Below are 19,179 nucleotides of genomic sequence, written 5' to 3' on the forward strand. Positions count from 1 at the left end.
ATGAATCCACCCCACCGTTGAAAAACAGTTTAAATAAATAAGAAAAACCTGACAGTACTTTTCTAACTCAAAAAATATTTCAAGATCGACCTGTGATTATTACATAAATATTTAAAGATAGTGGTCTCTCATACGTAGCATGAAATAATGGAAATGGAAAACAAAGCACAGAGAAAACCGCTTAAATATGGCATTGATTAAGAAAAGAAACAATCGAATATAGCAAAAGGCCGATGTTGAATCAATCTACACAATTCATAGAAATTCAAGTCTCTTCACAAATGTACAATCAAATAACAGAAGTTATTGTTCATTGGGTAAGTAAAAGATTTGTTCAATAGAAGGGAAAACAATATAATGAAATTATGTGTAACAAAAGTTTCCCCGTTATATATGGTAGAAATCGTTAATTTGAGTGATTAAGTCTATAAAAGTGTTTCGTTCATCAATCCTTAGGAAATATTAGATTGAGATAATTTAAAAAACTCTATTTACCTCTCTTCAAAGGAACTTTTGTAAAAAAAATGAGGTGGAGGATTAACTACAATTAACAGATGAGTGAAGTTCGTAGCTTAGAAAAAATTCTATTTTTTTTTAAATTTTATTTTCTTGTTCAATATAGTCGTCTTCGATAGCATTTTTATATTACGATTTATGATTAGCTTCAAAATAGGCTTCGGTTCAGGTTCTGAGATCAAGAAAAATTCGCTGAAGGCCATGAATTGTCTTGAAGAAACAGCTTTTCCTTCTTCATATGAGGCCATTTTTCTTGATTTCGTCGATCAAACGTTCCAATAACGCTACGTAATAGTCGCTATTTTTTTATGTTTTCTTTTTTCCGTTTTCAGCAATTCTTGTGATTTTTTGTCTTTATTGGGCTTCGTTATATCTTGAGTAGGCATTCCTCATATAGACCACCAATTTTTTATAGAGAATCGTATACCAATCCTTGGCCTAGAAGTGATTCTTCCTTAAAATTTTCAACCAAATTCTTGTTATTGACAGAAAATCCTCTCTCTGTTGTCGCACTGCCATGAGAAATGATTAGAAGTTGCACCACTTTTTTCACTATAACTACTGTTTTCGATAATTTCCATTTAAAAATCATCTACTCTATAGAGTGATCTGATTCGTCAAATTATCTCCAAAAGCAACATTGGATGCTGCGATTTTCGAGATTAGTCGGAATATTTTTGAGCTACACCAACACCAACTTGCTATGTCTGGTTGGCTCACTCAAAATTACAGAAAATTCCTTGTTTATTAGAAAATTCCCGTCGAATCCACGGTTTTTCCCTGCTCTGCGAAATTCCCGTCTTTTTCCCGGTTATTCTGGTTTTCAACGCCGTGTAAAAGGAGATTAAGTAGAAAAATACACATGATTATCGAAAAAAAGTACTTTGTCAAAACCATTGGTCAATCATAGATCTGTTATTGGAGAAATAAATACCAGGCCGTCAAAAATCACACGATTTAAGAACAAGTATCGGTGTGTTTATCAAAATTGAGACGACATTTACACGCCGCTGTTTACACGTCTTTTTAATCCGTATTATTCATTTGAAACGGAGAAAATTTGTTCCCGAACATCGAAACTCAATTACGTATGTCTTTGAGCGAAGCTCCTAACGAACTTGAATTGAAGACGGCGCGCGTAGACGGGTTTGTCTTTGAATCATTTCGGCTTTTAATCACTATCGATATCTACATCGACATCTACAGAAGTATTTTGCACAAGTTGGGAGATCTGTGCTTAATTTTCTAATCCGCTACGACAATCAAATAGATCTTTGGGTTCAGTAGATTCGATTTAATTCAGTAATTTTGTCTCCTCCGATAACTTCAGTTAATACATCCATTGGTGATGTTATCCATATAACATCCGTTACAAAGGTAAAATAGAAATGATGGATTGTGAGGAAATCGTTCGTTTTGAATTTGAAGCACCCAAATTTTTTTCAAATTTTCTTTAACTATTGCGGAGGAGACTTGATAAGTAATCTATCAACAAAAATATATAATGTAAGTATATAGGAAAACTTATTACTGTCTACATTGTTTAGCCAAATTCTGGTCACTTTTAAGTTTGAGCAAATTTATATTTAGATTTTGTCTTCCGCACCTCTTGAGAAGAATATATTGAGAATCTACTTAGTAGATTCTCAATTTGATTCGTTCTTGGCGTATTTTTTAAAATCTGTTATAGCAGTATTACATTTTGGTCGTTCGCACTGTCCTTTGTGAAATTTCCCTAGATAAATGAGAATTTTTGTAGCAGATAACCTATACCATTGGATAGAAAGTTGGATTCGATATTCCAGTGTCCTTTTTAATAGTTGAAGAAAGTTTTGTTAATAGATTACTTATTTTAAATCCTTCTCAATAGGCAAAGAAAATTTTCCAAACTTTGGGGTCTTCGATTTTAGAACGAATGATTCGCGTCAGCGCTCAAATGTAAACTTGATGAATGTTTTTGTGACGTTATAAAAAATACTTACATCACAATTTTTTGTTAAAAGCTTAATCGTTGACTGTCGTTTGCAATAGTTAAAGAATATTTGTAAAAATTTTGAGGCTTCGATTTCAAAACGAACCATGTTCGTCAGCGCTCCAAAGTTAAGTCTATGAATTTTTTTGTTATGTTATAAAAAAATACATTTTCCATTGATCAAAGCAGTGCTGAGAGTCTTCTTTGGTGAGGGCCTTTTAGGAGCCCTGCCTTTTTTGCTTTACCGCTTCCATTGACTGAAATCCGGGTCCCTTTCGAAACAAATCGTTTTCTAACCTTTGAAGGAAATCTGAGCAGACCCGTTGACAGAAGAGCTTTTGGTCAGGATTCACATTTTTTGGCACCAACTTCGCACAGACTTCTGTCATGTGTAATTCATTGTGTAAACCGTTTCTTTATCGACGTTTACAGTCTCGGCAATCATCCAGATGGTCATTCAACGATCTGCACGCACAATTTGGTTGATTTTGGTCACTTTTTCCGAAGTTAAAGCAGTCCCAAAGCGACCTGAGCCATGGTCATCTTCAGTGCTTTTTCGGCCTTCACTAAAGCGCTTACACCACTCAAAAACACGCGCAGGAGATAAAAAATTGTCCCCGTAGACCTCTTGTAACAATTTATAGCACTCAGCCGGAGTCTTTTTTCAATTTAACGAGAAATTTGAGATTGATATGTTGCTCCTGTTTTTCGTTACACATGGTTTTCGGAACATGATAAAAACACATTCGTTTCAAACCGCTACTTCACAGACACTATAATAGTGACGGAAACGTGTTTTGGGACGTGCATAGACAAGATATCTAAATACCCAACGCACTAACCGTTTTCTACTCCACCCGCGCAGTCTCGTTATTTAATAGCCAGACCTCGTAGAATGATAACGTTTCAATTACAACTATCATATAATCTATGAATTATTATTTAAACAGGTAATGACTGTTTTTACTCTACTCTATTGAAAAATATTGACAATTCGATGGAAAAATATTGTTTAATAGTTATTCTAAAAGTCTTAACTAGAAGAAATAGTTTTAGTACTGGAATGGCGAGATATAGTATTGAATGTTGAAATGTTATGGGCATGTAGAGACGGCAGTCGTTTTCTGTAATAAAAAAGTGAAAAAATCTGGAGCCGAATGTGAAGTAGACTGAGAGGACCACCAAAAATAAGATGGCAGCACTAAGTGAGATAAAACATTTAAAAATATTGAATATAATAAAAACAAAAACAACATTTGGAGATAATGGAAAAAGCTAGAAGCCATGATAATTTATAGAAAGATAAAATAATACAATAAGAAGCTATGAGGAGTGATATACCGCAACTAATTTCCTGGCGCTAATACCGCAACGACTTCTGATACCGTGATGTCCATAGACCATTTCGTCGATATCGATATTGGTAATAGTTCGGAATTGCAGGCAGAGGGGAAAATTGTCTGCCTAGTTTCGACGTTTTTGACGTTCATCAGAGCGGTCCAACAACTTCCCTTTCAAAGTCTCTAATTGGAACTAAACGCTAGCGTACGATGCCGTTTAGTTCGAGTACTCAAACACTTTCCAGTAAGCGTGTTGGAGGACCAAGAATTGTTGCTGATACTTAAATAGTTGTACATGCAACTTCTTTTTTGTTTTTGTTTCCAAATATATATAATAATAAATTGCTGCATTAAACCACTTCCAATATCCAACTACCAGTGATTTCTTTCCCCAATTTAAAAATATACTTTAACAGACCTATATTGATAACATCAAATTGCATTATTCCGAGTAGACGGTAGATGGCAGAGTAAATGTTTATGGAATGGGATAGTTTATCAAATTGTCGATCGTTAACCGTGATAAAAAACTCGCTGTTCAGATGTCGGATGGATAAATTACGGCAAAATGAGGATATCGACGGAAATCTCGAGGGCGAGATTTTGAGGATTTCGAAGAAGAGCTATGGAATTTTCTGCATTAAAAAAATTGCCGACAATGCTTTTGGATCGGGACTGTTTGCTACATTTTCAATTTAATTAAATTGTTTTTTGAACGCATTTCTATTCTAGATTTGCCCGACTAACAATTCTATTGGTTTAGCATAAAGAGAGGTAGGATAAAAAGATATCATAAATATCAATTTTTGTTTGTATAATTTCCGTTCTGTTAGAAAAATAACGTTGTTCTATAAAAAATATAGATTTGGTCAAACGCTATTTCTCATTATTCAATTTACTCTTTAATCCACCAACAGATACAAAAATGTAATTTTTACTCGACGTTATTACATTTTATTGCGCCGGAATGTTAAAAACCGGCTTTCATAACCGTAAATTTGAGAGTAATTAGCTATTTCAGCGGCATAATCCTGATATATTTATCTTTTTTTTTAATGCGATTCCGGCAGATGTTATGCTATTTAGGCAGAATTAAAAATCATCGTTTTCAACCGAGACGAATAGCAGATGCTAAAAAAACGCCAATTTTTCAGCAAAATGTTGGTTATACAACAGATCCTGTTCGGTTAATCTTATATACGAGGATCGTTTTTTTTTCAGCATCCGATTGCTCCGAGCAGACGCTACGCGGGCAGAACAAAGCGGGCATGCGCTGTAGGCGACTGCGAAGCTCTCGCACAACACACTCTGCCATTGTTGACATTCAGGCGTCAATCGGCGTTGTGCTACAGCCACGTAAACATATCCGCCATTATTGATGCTCCTGCCAAGTGTGAATTGCGAAGTGTGATTCGTTTTCTACAGGCTGCTCGAAGAATCACGTGGAAAAATCGACAGAGATCCAACACTCCCGAACATACAGGACGGAGCTTCGCCGCAGTACGCGTTATTAGTTATGTTCATTTTGGAGACAAGGATTCTTTGAGTAATCCGTATGGTCTTGTGACCGGACACCCTGTGATTTCTTCCTGAGGGATTTTCTCAAGGACCTCGTTTTTGCAAGAAGACCACGCAACCTTCGTTGCCGTAAATGCACTGATCAAGATGGGCATTAATTTGAACACTTAAAGTAACCCTTTCTCGGTAACAACTAGTAACAACTACTCCAGTCATCATCTTTGTTCTTTTCGTAGCAAGTTCGCCTCTTTTGCAATCCACTTTCTAGACCAGTGGTTTCCAAACTTTTTTCTACCTACGTCCACCCTTTAAAAAAATTGTTGCGCCCCCTTAATTTTTCTAACAATCTAATTTCATAAATATTCAACTGATATTATAATTTATTTGAATTGCTACAAAATAATATACAATATTAGATAAAAATATTTATTTATCATAAGAAATAATAATTTTAAATGTAATTACAAAAAATCTTACAAAAATACAAAGAAATTTTATTTAATGCGATGGTTGGGCTTGTTTTTCAGCACAAATTTTCTCAAACCGTGGTATCATTGAAAAAATCGCGGTTCTAAGTTCCTTTTCAATCACTAAGCGAGATCGATACTTTGTTTTTAAGACAGCTACTGTAGAAAAACCAGTTTCACATAGGAAAGTTGTTACAAATGGAAATAAAATTTCTTAAGCTTTTGTCAAAGTAGGAGAATCGCCTTTTACTCGAAGCCAAACCGTAACAATATTATTTTCGTCTTGAAACATCTGCTTTAATGTGCTATCACCAGATAAGTCAATTATCATTCCCTGCTCTGCTGTGGCAAGACCAAAATTATCATATTTTTCAATCACAAACAGGTTTCTAATTCATTCATATTTGGACATGTCAAGATCTTCAAAGTAAAACGAGAATTGCTTCCATGGACTGGTCAAATGATTATTTTTTTTTCTCATTTAAGCATACATAACCCCGCATCAACTACTAAGAGTTATTAGCAGGGGAGACATTTACATTAGATTAGATTTTAGATATCAAATTTGTGTCTTTAAGATAACATAACTCTTTTTTTCCTAGCTTTTACTGTCTTCTATGTTCTTCATTTTGAGGACATTCGATTAGTAGATGCTTCACTGTGAGTCTGGTTTGGCATGATGGACATGTTTCCTTTGTTAGGCGACCAGAGACTGTTAATTTGTTTGCGCAATATTACGAATTGTGCAATATTATTGACCGTTTAGGAACAAAAGTTTCAGTGAGTTTAATTTTTACTGCACCATATTTTTCCATTGCGTTGTGTAAAGTCATTATTGCGCAATATTTTTAGTTTGTGTTTAGTCTTGACGAGGAGCACACGCGCGCGTACATAATGGCGGAAAAAGAGAATGAAAACCTTAAGAAAAGAGAGTTTATCGTCGATTGTATCCAATTGTAAAGAGAATTTTACCTTCTTTGTGGAATGTCAAGAGTAAGAAATAACATGACCGTGAAAAAAAGAAGTGATGCTTACGAAATATTGTTGTCTAAATACAAAGAGATGTTTCCACGGGCAAGAAAAGATGATGTGAAGAAAAAATTCAATTCTTTGAGAACTACGAGGATATATTGAAAAATTCTTAGCCTACTATAGAACCGAACAAAATTTCTATGTCAAAATATTTTATTACTCAACATATTCTCCTCTTAATTGGATACATTTATTACAGCGAACTCGTAACGTCTCTAGACCTATAAAAAAAAATGTTTCTTTTTGCTCTGCAAACCAAACGTCCCCAGCTTTTATTACCTCCTCGTTAGAAGAAAATTTACGACTTTTTAAACTTTTTTCAGTTGAGCAAAGAGATGATAGTCGGACGGAGCCAAATCTGGTGAAGACGTAGGGTGTTCTAGTAATTCAAACTCTAAATCACGAATTTATTTTTTGTTTATCAACATGAGATTTGTGTGCAGGGGCGTTGTCTTGCAAAAACAAAACACTTTTGGATAGCTTTCCGCGTCTTTTCTCTTTAATTTTTTTCCGTAGAGTGATCAGTAATGTCGAATAGTAATCTCCAGTTATTGTTCTACCCTTATCCAAAAAAACAATTAGGATTACTCCATGGCAATGCCAAAAAACTGAAGCAAGAACTTTTCCGGCAGATTTTTGGATACGAAACTTCTTAGGTCTTGGAGAACCAGAGTGTCGCCATTCCATCGATTATTGATTTGGTTCTGGAACGTAGAAATGTACCCAAGTCTCATAAATAATAACAATTCGGTTTAAGAAATCTACATCGTTTTCAAATCGAGCACAGATCGAACGCGACGCTTCTACCCTTGCTCGCTTTTAATCAACATTCATATATTTGGGGATCCATTTTGCAGCGATTATTCTCATGTCCAAATTGACGTGAACTATATGATGAACGCGTTCGTATGAAATATTCAGTGCTTTAGATATCCGTTTTAGCCCAATTCGACAGTCTGATAAAATGATGTCATGAACTGCATCGATATTTTCGGGGACTGACACAGAAACTGGCCTTCCCGATCGGTCACCATCTTCAATGGAAAATTTACCTCTTTTGAAGCTTGCAGTCCAATTTTTCACGGTCGCATCCGAAGGACATTGATCACCAAGTATATTAAACATATCTTCGTAAATCTACGGCGGACATCTTTTTTCTTTTAATTTATTGCGTAGATCTGGTTTATTTTTTTGACGTCAAATTGTTCGTTGCTATGGTAACGCAATATTTTGTTTATGCATGGTCTAGGCTAACTAGAACTACTACTAGAACTAGAAGTTTATTGTGGAATTTAATTGATCGTTTAGATTCTAAGCGCCTTCCAATCTTATTGTACAATAAAATATTTTGTACAATGTTGTTGTGTGGAATAGGGACCGCCTTAGATGTCCAATCCTTAGACGATGTCCAGTTCTTAGAAGATTAAGGATTACTTGTTCTCTTCTTTTTTTGGGTAGTGGCAGTTTGGTTTTAATTTTTGCCATTTTTGGTGTATGTGCTCTTTTATTGATAATTTGTGATCGGTGTGTGGACATTTTATAATGAGATGTAGGTTATCAGTGGAAGTTGAAATGATTATTAATAAGAACTTTACTTTCTTCTATTTCATCAGCAAGACGGGTAATTTTAAAGTGAGGAAGATGACGAAGTTGTTATTTTTTAAACTTATTATTCACAGTTCCAATTTTTTCATAAATGCAGTAATCTTGTCTTTCTGCGTAAAAGCATGATTTCGAGGCCCTTGCATTAATCCCTTTGAAATGTAGAACTAAATACGCAAGTTTTACAAAGAATTTCGTGCCATAAAACAAGTTTGCTTCATCTCTATTATTATCAGTAAGAAAGCGAGATGTTTTTGTAACAGCAAGAGTATGGATGGATGTTTTACATTTGTATCCGAAAAATTCGCCGGCGGGGATTGTCGATTCCGTATACCCATTTTGATGATTCATTTTTTTGACACCTATTCGACTTTTTTGATTTTTTGGAAATATATGCATGCCCCCACTGCTCTAGACTGTTTTTTTTATCCAAAAGACTAATGGTGGATCCAGGTTTCCTCTACAGATCTAAATCGACGCGAAAAATTCGATTCATTAGAATGCGCTTTTGATTTACCGTGCCGTATCAAGTCCCCTTGACGTTGGCGATCAGCATGACAAAACTCTCTCTATCTTGAGCTAGTCTGTCCTGCTTCTCTTATGCCAGTCCATTCTCTACTCTCATATTCTTCAACCAAGAGGCTTGTTTCTTTCCAGTTCCTCTACAACCTTCAACTTTACCCATTATAATCAATTATGTGTCCAAAATAAGCTATTTTTCTGCATTTAATGTTATCCACCAACTCACTAACCGCATTGGCTCTGTTAAGGACTGCATCGTTTGTTCACATAGCTGTCCACGGTATCTTGAGCATGCGTCTACATAACCATATTTCAAAAGCATCTAAGTGATTAATGGTAGATTTTCTTAAAGTCCATGCTTTGACACCATATAAAAGAACTGATCATATGTAAATTTGATCTTTCGTTTCCGGAGTTGAAATTTCAAATTATCATTAGAGAAGAGTGATCTCATTTTAAAAAATGTTGTACGAGCTACCTCAATTCTACATTTTATTTATTTCCTTATCTCGATCCAGTTGTTCAGTAACCAAGATACAGTAGAACCCCGATTATCCGGGGTAATGGTGGGGTCCCCCTTACACGGATAAATGAAAACCACGGTTAATCGAGAAAAAATTTATTGAACATCAATTTTTGTAGAAATGTAAATCAGTACATCAAAATTATCAATTATAAGCATGTACAAATATAATTAACACCATTAGAGATATTTCCGGAGATAGTAATATTTTACTAGACGCTATTGTAAGTAAATACGTAACATATTTTCTCTAACAACAGTTTATATTTATGTACAAAATACAAAAGAAAACATAAATCGAATGCATTCTTAGTAATTAAAAAATCAAAAAGAATGAAAAATACATCAGGGAGTGAATTTACATAGGTCGAAAATAAGATGTTATCAGTTTTTGTTTTTTACGGTTGGCAATAACTTTTCTCGCCTCGGTCCTGATTTTTCTGAGACTGATGACGTCGTTTAAATCAAAATTTTCCTGCTCGCAAAAATTCAGAAGAATATCAATTGCTTCCATTGCTTTTGTTGGTTGAATTTTCTCTTCTGTCGGACCAAAACAATTGTCAGTGTCACTATCAATCTCCTCCGATTCTGGCAGTTGAGAAGTAGATGGTGTATCACTACTAAGATAATGCGCTACAATGTCACTATCGGTTTGGATTTCAAACCCCTCCTCATTTTCATCTTTTTGCAGCCAATCAACAATATCGTTTCGGTCAACATTGATGAAATCTGGAATAGATCTAGACAGTTCAAGGCAAGTTTGTACATCATCGTGCTCATCCATGTTGTCTTCTTCCCCATATTCTTGGTCCAAAATTTTTGCCCAGCAAAGTCTTAATGTACTCGATGGATGGCAAGTTTTCCCATGCATCACAAACAGCAAAAATGGCATCTTTTATTGTCCACATTTTGAGGAGGTCCTTCATTGAATCGACACAATTTTCTTGGAGAAGGAAACGGAGAAAAATCTTTTTACACCTTCGTTTTAAGGAAGAAATGACGCCCTGGTCCATTGGTTGTATCAATGATGTGACGTTAGGAGGAAGGTAGGTGACAAAAATTAGCCCATCCTCGGTTTTCAGGGTAGATTCTGATGGGTGACTAGGAGCGTTGTCAAGTAGGAGAACAGCTTTCTTTGCAAGTCCATTTTCTTCCTGAAATTTCTTCACAGATGGCACGAAATCTTGAAAAAACCATTCTTTGAAAATAGCCTGATTCATCCAAGCTTTTGGATGGCTGTAATAGTTACACGGAAGTCTTTTCACGTCTGTTCCTTTGAACGATCGTGGTTTTTTAGCTTTCCCGATCACTGTTAGTTTTAGCTTGCGTGTACCCGATGCATTTGAACATGTCATGACAGTGAGCCTTTCCTTACTAGATTTATGTCCAGGAGCTGACTTTTCACACTGCGCAGCTAATGTTTTCGACGGTAACATTTTCCAAAAGAGCCCTGATTCATCTGCGTTGTATATTTGATCGGGGGACAAGTTTAATTTTGAGATCAACGAACCAAATTCTTCATTGAAAACTGCAGCAGCTGTTAAATCGCCACTTAGACTTTCGCCTTGAATGTCTAATTGTCTAATCCCATGCCGGTTTTTAAATCTAAATAACCAACCCTGTGAAGCTCCAAATGGTTCATCAATATTCAACCTTTCGTGAAACCACTTAGCTTTTTCACAAACCATCAGTCCAGAGATAGGAATCCCTTCAGCACGTTTCTGTTTAAACCATTCAAACAAAGCTGATTCCATGTCAGATAATGTTGACTTCCTCATTGTTTTTCTTCCTGACGCTAGCAGAGATGTGGAATCAGCTGAAGATATGAACCGCAAAATTTCATCCTTTCGTTTAATTAAATCACGCACTGTCTGCTCTCCCACACCAAACTCACCCGCCACTTTTCTTACACTCTCACCGCGATCTAAGACACGGTTAATAATGAACACTTTTTATTCCAAAGAAAGCACGACACGCTTACGTTTTGAAGCCATAGTCAATAAACAAAGAAACTAGCCAACCGATCAGTAGGTGAAAACTAATCAGAAGCTACTGAAACACTGAAAGTGAACAAAAGTGAGGTTTGAGTAGGGGGAAAATCAACAAAAACCATTTGCTGGAATGAATTAGCAATTCAGGCTTTGCGACTCTTTCTACTTAGGCATAAACGCTTCTCAGAATCAATAATAGGTCAGGCGTCTGAAACCTTAATTACATATGTACACATTTAAAGTTTAATATTTTATTTTACATAATTTCTCTCCTCCGATACGGATACTTCTTGTAATGAATGGGTGCATATTTTTAATAATTACGTACATACGAATAAATTCAAGGTGTTTATTTTTTACCCAACAAATCTTCAATAATTTATTACTCCAAAGGGTGGTATTGAGCAAGGAAAGAAATGGGTATTCCATCTCAAAAGTCGGGCGCCCTGATTTTTTTTTTTTTACTATTCTCCTCGCACCACGGATAATCGCGAACACGGATAATCGAGGCACGGATAACCGGGGTTCTACTGTATTTGTAACTGGACACTCTTTGAATCGTTCTTCCGTTTACCTGTAGCTGTGTGTCATGGTACGGCAAGCGACTAAATACCATATATTTTATTTTAGAACAGTTAATGTTCGATGTATGTATGTATGTACGATGTACGATGTATGTGACTTCATTTTTCTTCAGGTTTTTAAATGTCTATAGAATGGTTCTATTTCATTGTCATATTTCTTTGGAGCAGTAGGGACATATACTTGAATAATATTCATTATAAATGGTTTACTATTTAACTGGAGTAGTGCCATCCTGTCGTTGATGGGAAGAAAATTTTTAATATACTTGGTAAACTCCGACGTTATAAGTATACTAACTCTATTTCTATGATGTCTGCTTTGATTCGAGATGAGTAAACGTCCAACGTCTTCAGTTTTTCTGAATATCAAGTTTTCCTGTGAACAACATACCACGATTTTCGATTTTCATATTAGAATATCAATTGCAAAATAAATTTTAGTTTAAATTTCTACTCGACCGTATTACTACTCATTTATATTAATCCACACCATTAAAACGTGACAAAATCGCTCGACTAAAACAATCGGACACAATCCCCAGCATTCACGCTTCAATAGCGTAGGATTTCTACAAAATCCACTCTCAATGACAATATATCGGTTTGTTATTTTGTTAGTTCCCTATCTCGCTATTATATTGGTAGCTTAATTATACTTTTTTTTTTCGATCCAAATTGCAATATGGATTTTTTGTAGAAGCGTTTAGTTCTTTTTTAATTCGGTTTTTCATTCTTTTTATTAAAACACAAAGTTTATAACTAGTTATTAAAGTGTATATTTTCAATTTAATTTAAGAAGAGTTGGTAGTTTGAAATGAATAAATATTAAAATTATAATAATTTCATGTTTCTGACTCACCTTTATTTTAGGTGTCTTATAAAAATTAACTTTTTTCTATAGTTTTTGAAAAGCAAATAAAAATTTGATGTTTCGATTACTTTCAGTCTTCATCAAAATTGGACACTGACCATTTATATTTATCAATAGATCAACTACGCCATGAATATCAAAATTTTATGTTGCATACGCCCGATTTCCTTAAAATGTTTGGTATGTTGTGGAGATTAGAGAACACCATCCAGTACTAAAGCAATAATCGATGGAATAGCGACACTCTCCAAGGTTCTCCAAGACCTAAAAAGTTTCGTGTCCAAAAATCTGCTGGAAAAGTTCTTGCTTCAGTTTTTTGGGATTGCCTTGTAGTAATCATGATTGATTTTTAGTCGAATTTTTCAAGGAAAAATTAAACTATTACGATAGGCACGACTAGAAGAAAAATGGGGGGCACATCATTTTTCCCATGTTTTGAGACCTCCTGAACACGATTATGATGGTTTTTCGAATGTCTGTAGTTTATATATATCTATATATCTGTTTAAGCTACAATTCTTATTTTCGTCTCTCGAGCAATTGCTATGGGTCCGATTTGGTTCAAAATTAGCATACATGACTTTTTTGGCGGCGGATTGATGTTATTAGAGTTTGGTTGAAAACAAATGAATATTTCGAGGGGTCGCAGTGCAAAAAAAGTGGTTTTTGACCTTTGCTCACCCCTGCAGGTCAAACGAAAAGCGACTGAAAAATGAAATTTCACATGTAGGTTCAATTAGTTGCGAGATGATTTCCTGTCTAAGGTCGAAACTTTCCATCTCCACCCCTCTCCATTTTATAGTCATTTTTGTTATATTTTCTTATTTTTTGGTTAGAAAAAGTTTATCTAGAGGGTTCGAACTTCGCATGCAAGTAGGGGTGATGTTGAAGAATTGTCTTTCTCAAGTTTAAAGTTTTCTTCTTCAGTTCTTCTAGCACAAAACGCCCGAAATCATTTTGATCCTTGTAATTGTTGAACTGGACCGCCTCCTATTTAATGAATAATACGAGTATGATCGTTGCTAGGGTGATTTTTTTTACTTTCCATTTTCGAAATTTCTTGTCATTATGTCAATTTTTTCTTTGTTGTCAATTGGAATTGAACAAGAGGGTTCGAGACCACCGGGTCTATTGAAATTATGAATTTTCATTCTAGAGAGAGAGAGAGTTAACTTGTGAAATGAAAAGTTATTGAGAAATAGCAAATTTTCCATATAAAGAAATAAGATTGAGAATTGATATCATTTCCAAGAAATTCATTTTATGGAGAGATTTGTTTGTGTATTAGTTAAATACTTCATTCGACGAAAAATTCGACTTTCGTGATGGAGCTCTGCTGCTCACGGCTTTTTTTTTTGGATAAGGGTAGAATAATAACTAGATATTACTATTCGAAATTATTGACCACTCTACGAGACAAAATTAAAGACGATAGACGCGGAAAGCTATCCAAAGGTGTTTTGTTTTTGCAGGACAACGCCCCTAAACACAAATCTCATGTTGCCATACAAAAAATTCGTTATTTAGAGTTTGAATTACTAGAACACCCCCCTTATTCACCAGATTTGGCTACATCCGACTATCATCTCTTTCCTCAACTGAAAAAAAGTTGAAAAGGTCGTAAATTTTCTTTTAACGAGGATGTAATAAAAGCTGTGGAGGTCTGGTTTGCAGAGAAAGAAGAAACATTTTTTTGAAAGGTCTAGAGACGTTGCGGGTTTGCTGTAATGAATGTATCCAATTAAGAGGAGAATTTGTTGAGTAATAAAATATTTTGACATTGAAATTTTGTTTGGTTCTATAGTAGGCTAAGAATTTTTCAATATATCCTAATAAAGAAGCATTGTTAATACTGTTTTTTTTGTTTATATATTATGTTGTAAGATTAGTAAGTGTAATTTTTATTTAATATATTGATCTGTTTATATCGAACATTGATTTTATTTATCCTTGGTAATAAATAAATAAGAAGAGTTTATAAAAAATCCACCCTTATTTACGCGAACGAAGTCGCGGGCCCAGCTAGTAACAATAATAAAAGTAATAATAAATAAAGAATAAATAAAAAAAATTATAAGTGGAAAGGGGGAAAATGCATATCAGATCTTCAACTGGAATATTTTTTTTAATATTTATCATATATCAACATTTGATACGTCCTTTTTTAATACTTTTTATAGTATTTACTTTATAGACATTTTTTTTTCTCAACTGCTTCACAGTTTTTTTCCTCCTACACATCACTATTTTCATTAGCATTTAGAACTGAATTAGCAATTTCGCTATCACTTAATATATTAATTGTTGGGGCATCGTTGTCGCATTTCATTACTTCGATAATATCAGATTCATCTAAATCCAGATAAGAATTTTTAGCATATATGATATTTCAGAGAGTGCTTCTTCTTCTCATGCCGTCTTCTCATTGAAGGTTGGCGAACACGTTTTTAAATGCATCTCTGTCTTATCTCTTATGTTATGGAGCCAGGATTTCTTCATTTCTTCTTCCTTCCGATGCCTTTCTTTGTCTCTACTCTGCCCTGCATTATGTTCTGTAGCAGTAGGTATTTGTCGTTACGTAAGATGTGTCCTATGTAAGATGTTTTTCTTACCTAAATAATTGTCAACAGCTTTCTTTTGCAACCAATGCGTCTTAGTACTTCGTCGTTGGTGATTCTGTCAGTCCAAGGTATCTTCAGGATGCGTTTATAGAACCACATCTCAAATATTTCAAATTTTTTGATCATTTGAGCTTTCAAGGTGCAGGTTTCCACTCTGTACAGCAATACTGACCACACATAACATTCCATGAATACTATTCTGACGTGAAGGTTTAGATTTCTGTTTGCAAACATTGAGGAGTACTTGACAAATGCCTTTCGAGTCATTTCAATTCTGATCTGGTTTCTTCGACTGGATCCATTTGAACCAAGATACTTGTATTTTTGCACTCACTCTATTTGTTTTCCATTCAGTGTGAGAATAATGTTAATATTGATATTTTGGTTTTTACTTATAACCATGAATTTAGTTTTTTAATATTTATAGTGAGTCTTACATTTCCACATTCTCGATTGATTCTCTCTAATAGGATTTGAAGATCTTCGCTCTCAACCATAGCAGTATCATCGGCAAAGCTTAAGTTGTTGATTAATGTTCCTCTGAAATACAAACTGTGAATATAGATTAAATAGTTGTGGAAAAGAACGCCGCCTTAGCGAACTCCTTTTTGAATTTCGATTCTACTACCGTTTTATTGTAATAGATACTTTTGATTAATCGTATATCGTTTGGATCTAAGTTAATAGTTGTTAAGTGTCTTCTAGAAATCAATGAAACAGACATATACATTTTTGTTGTATTCTCCGCACTTCTGTAGTAGTACTGTGATAGCGAATTATGCTTCTCTAGTTCCTAATCCTTCTCTAAAGCCAAACTGCGTTTCATCATCATCAGTTGTTCTTCACATTTTCGATATATTCTCTGTTGAATTATTTTCAAAAGTACTTTTAGTGTGTGGCTCATTAAACTGATAATCCGATATTCGTCACAGGACTTAGGGTTGTTCTTTTTAGACAATGAAATGAATACTGATTTAATCCAGTCTCTTGGAATTTCCCCTGTTGTTGAACAATTTTGTGAGATGGATCAAGTTCCTATCGTCCAAAGCCTTTCTAGGAATCTTGTCAGGTCCGGTTGCTTTTCTGATTTTCAAGATTTTTCTGTCCGCTTTCTTCTTCTCTCATCGTCGCGCTCTGCTGCAAGTCCGTTTTTTGTCATCTTCTGTCAACTGGATTCTCTCCTTTGGTGTTCTTTGCGATCATTGGTAAATATTTTATTGTATTTCCAGTTAATTCCATCATTATTGTTCAATTCTTCCATGTCAAGACAGCTCTCTTCCATACATCTTTTTATGGTCTCTACTTGTTTCTTTAATTGTATATATTTTTGTGGGCTAATGTTCTTAGAGTTACGCTTTTCCTCTATAAGGTTAATCATGATTTCTTGGACCATCCAAGGTTTTTTTGCAAGATGCTCTTTTTTGCCTGCAGTTTCTTCCGCGTTAGTCAAAATCGTAGAATTAATTTCATTCCAGGCAGTGTCGATATTCGCCGCTGCTGCTACGGAAAATCATTTGCAATTGAGTCGTTAAATTTTGCTTGCGAGTGCTAGAGCTTCTCTTCATCCTCAGGCTCGCGATCGCAGCGCAGCGCGACACTTTCGTAAATCCGTAATTCTTCATGCTATAGTTGTGTATGGTGTCGCCATCTAGTGTCAAATACAAAAAGTGGAAATTACTATACAAACGAATCAATCCGGATTTTAGATTTTCCGCGTTTTACAAGTTCGGATTTACGATGTTCAATTGTATTTTCCTCGAATTAAATTCATTCGATAATTATTAATGCCGCACGCCTATGATCCATCGTCTTCTTTTCCCCTTGGACCCGCAAAGTTCTACGTCTGAAATATGATTCACTTTATACATTTGTGGTATATTCCTATAGATTGTATAAATCATCATTTGATTTTTTCGGCAAATATTTACTCGAGGTTATTGAAATACATAGAAAGGTAAATAGGTTGAAGGTTGAATAGTGACGGTTAAGGATTGAGTAAAGGCACTAGAGAAGGCCTATTTCAACAAACCAAGTGATACTCTCATACGTTAAGCAATTTAACAACATCTTCAAATTTTGTGTGGTGGATAATGTACTTATCAAGAATTCAATTACACGAAACAAATGTTCATTTAACAGTCTACTATTTTTTTTTATTTCAATCGTTTCTTCTTTCATTACCGTTACATTTCCGTTGCGAACGTTGGCTATTAACAAGATTATTCTTATCTTGTTTACTGCCTTTCTAAATAGATCAACAGATGACACTACGAACTACTGGCGTAGGTTAACCAACCATGAATGCAGTCTTCTCCTTTATTCTACTATGACTTATTCACTCAACTGCAATAGATTGTATTTATCATGTCTTAGTATGTGGCGTAAAGACTTCTTCCTTATCTTTCCCTAGTCTTTTCATAACTTCAATGTTGGTGATGTGCACCTAACCAAAATGCGCCAATATATCCGCATTTCGAAAGATTCGATCGTTTAGAATGACCAAATGCGTCAATAAGATTCAAATTAATTCGAGCTCATTTAGTTGGAGAGCGATAAAAAAAATCGAAATAATTGAATGTTGTCTAGTATAGTTGTAGATGTTGAGATCCCGGGATCTTGAGTCCCAGACGCTCTCATATCCCGGGATTGTAATTAACTAATTCCGGGATTTACGGAATTACAAAAAATACAATTTAAATTAGTATAAAAAACTATTACGTGAAACGAAACGAATTTCCGTTTGTCATTTGGCAGCCATCTCGGTTTGACAGCTTATGTATTTATTAATATGTCATATTCGAAAGTTTTTATTTAAAACAAGAAAGATGGAGCGCCAACTTCAATATGAAACCATTTTTAACCTCAGGAGAATATATCAAAAGATCGCACACATACATTATCAAAACATTATTTAAAAATAAACCACCACTAAAAAGAAGAAGAGATGGTGGTGGACTACTTCAATAAAAATGAAAATCTTGATCATATTTTGGTGCAAATAATTGTAGTGAAAGGGTTTCCATCTAGCATTTTTGTAAGGTCAAAAATTGCTTTTATCTGAAGGTTATACTGATTTACCGAAATCTGCAATAATAAATATATGAATATAAAGATTCATTTAATAAGTTTTTTTGCAGTTTCGGTTTTACCAGGGTTGCTAAGTTTTGAGATAGACAGTTAAAACCAAATATTTATAATTGGATGTGGATATTCTCCATTAAGATCAATACACTTTTGCATGCGTTTGAACCATTTTCCATCCCGATTGATGTACCTTCAAAACATGTGATTTGGTCGCATCAACCACTTCTCCAAGTGTGAGAATAAGAAAAAATCATTGAATGCCAAACAAGAATTGTACAGCGAATCACCCGTCAATTCGATTTTTTCGATTTTCAAAAACGTTTTTATTTGAGCAGATGGTTAGAATATGTAAAAATGTTGATTGAGAAATAAACTACAAGACCTGAATGGTTGAAATTAACAGAGCAATTAAGAACAGAAGAACGAAACTACTTGAGGTACTTCCACAAAAAAAAACCGAAAGAAATGTTTATTAATGGGATGTATGTGTATTTACGAGGCTTTGCAAGGTACTGGTACAGTATTGAGTTCAAAGA

The 19,179-nt window shown here is 34.7% G+C and overlaps 1 protein-coding gene across 1 annotated transcript in view; it reads right to left on the reverse strand.

Annotated features, from left to right (window-relative positions):
* The window catches only part of LOC130441359 (E3 ubiquitin-protein ligase MIB1), a 785,400-nt gene that overhangs the window by 756,781 nt on the left and 9,440 nt on the right, over nt 1-19,179 (reverse strand). The gene's annotated exons all lie outside the window — the stretch shown is intronic.

The sequence above is a fragment of the Diorhabda sublineata genome, chromosome 3, assembly GCF_026230105.1.
Source record: "Diorhabda sublineata isolate icDioSubl1.1 chromosome 3, icDioSubl1.1, whole genome shotgun sequence".
Lineage (NCBI taxonomy): Eukaryota > Metazoa > Arthropoda > Insecta > Coleoptera > Chrysomelidae > Diorhabda > Diorhabda sublineata.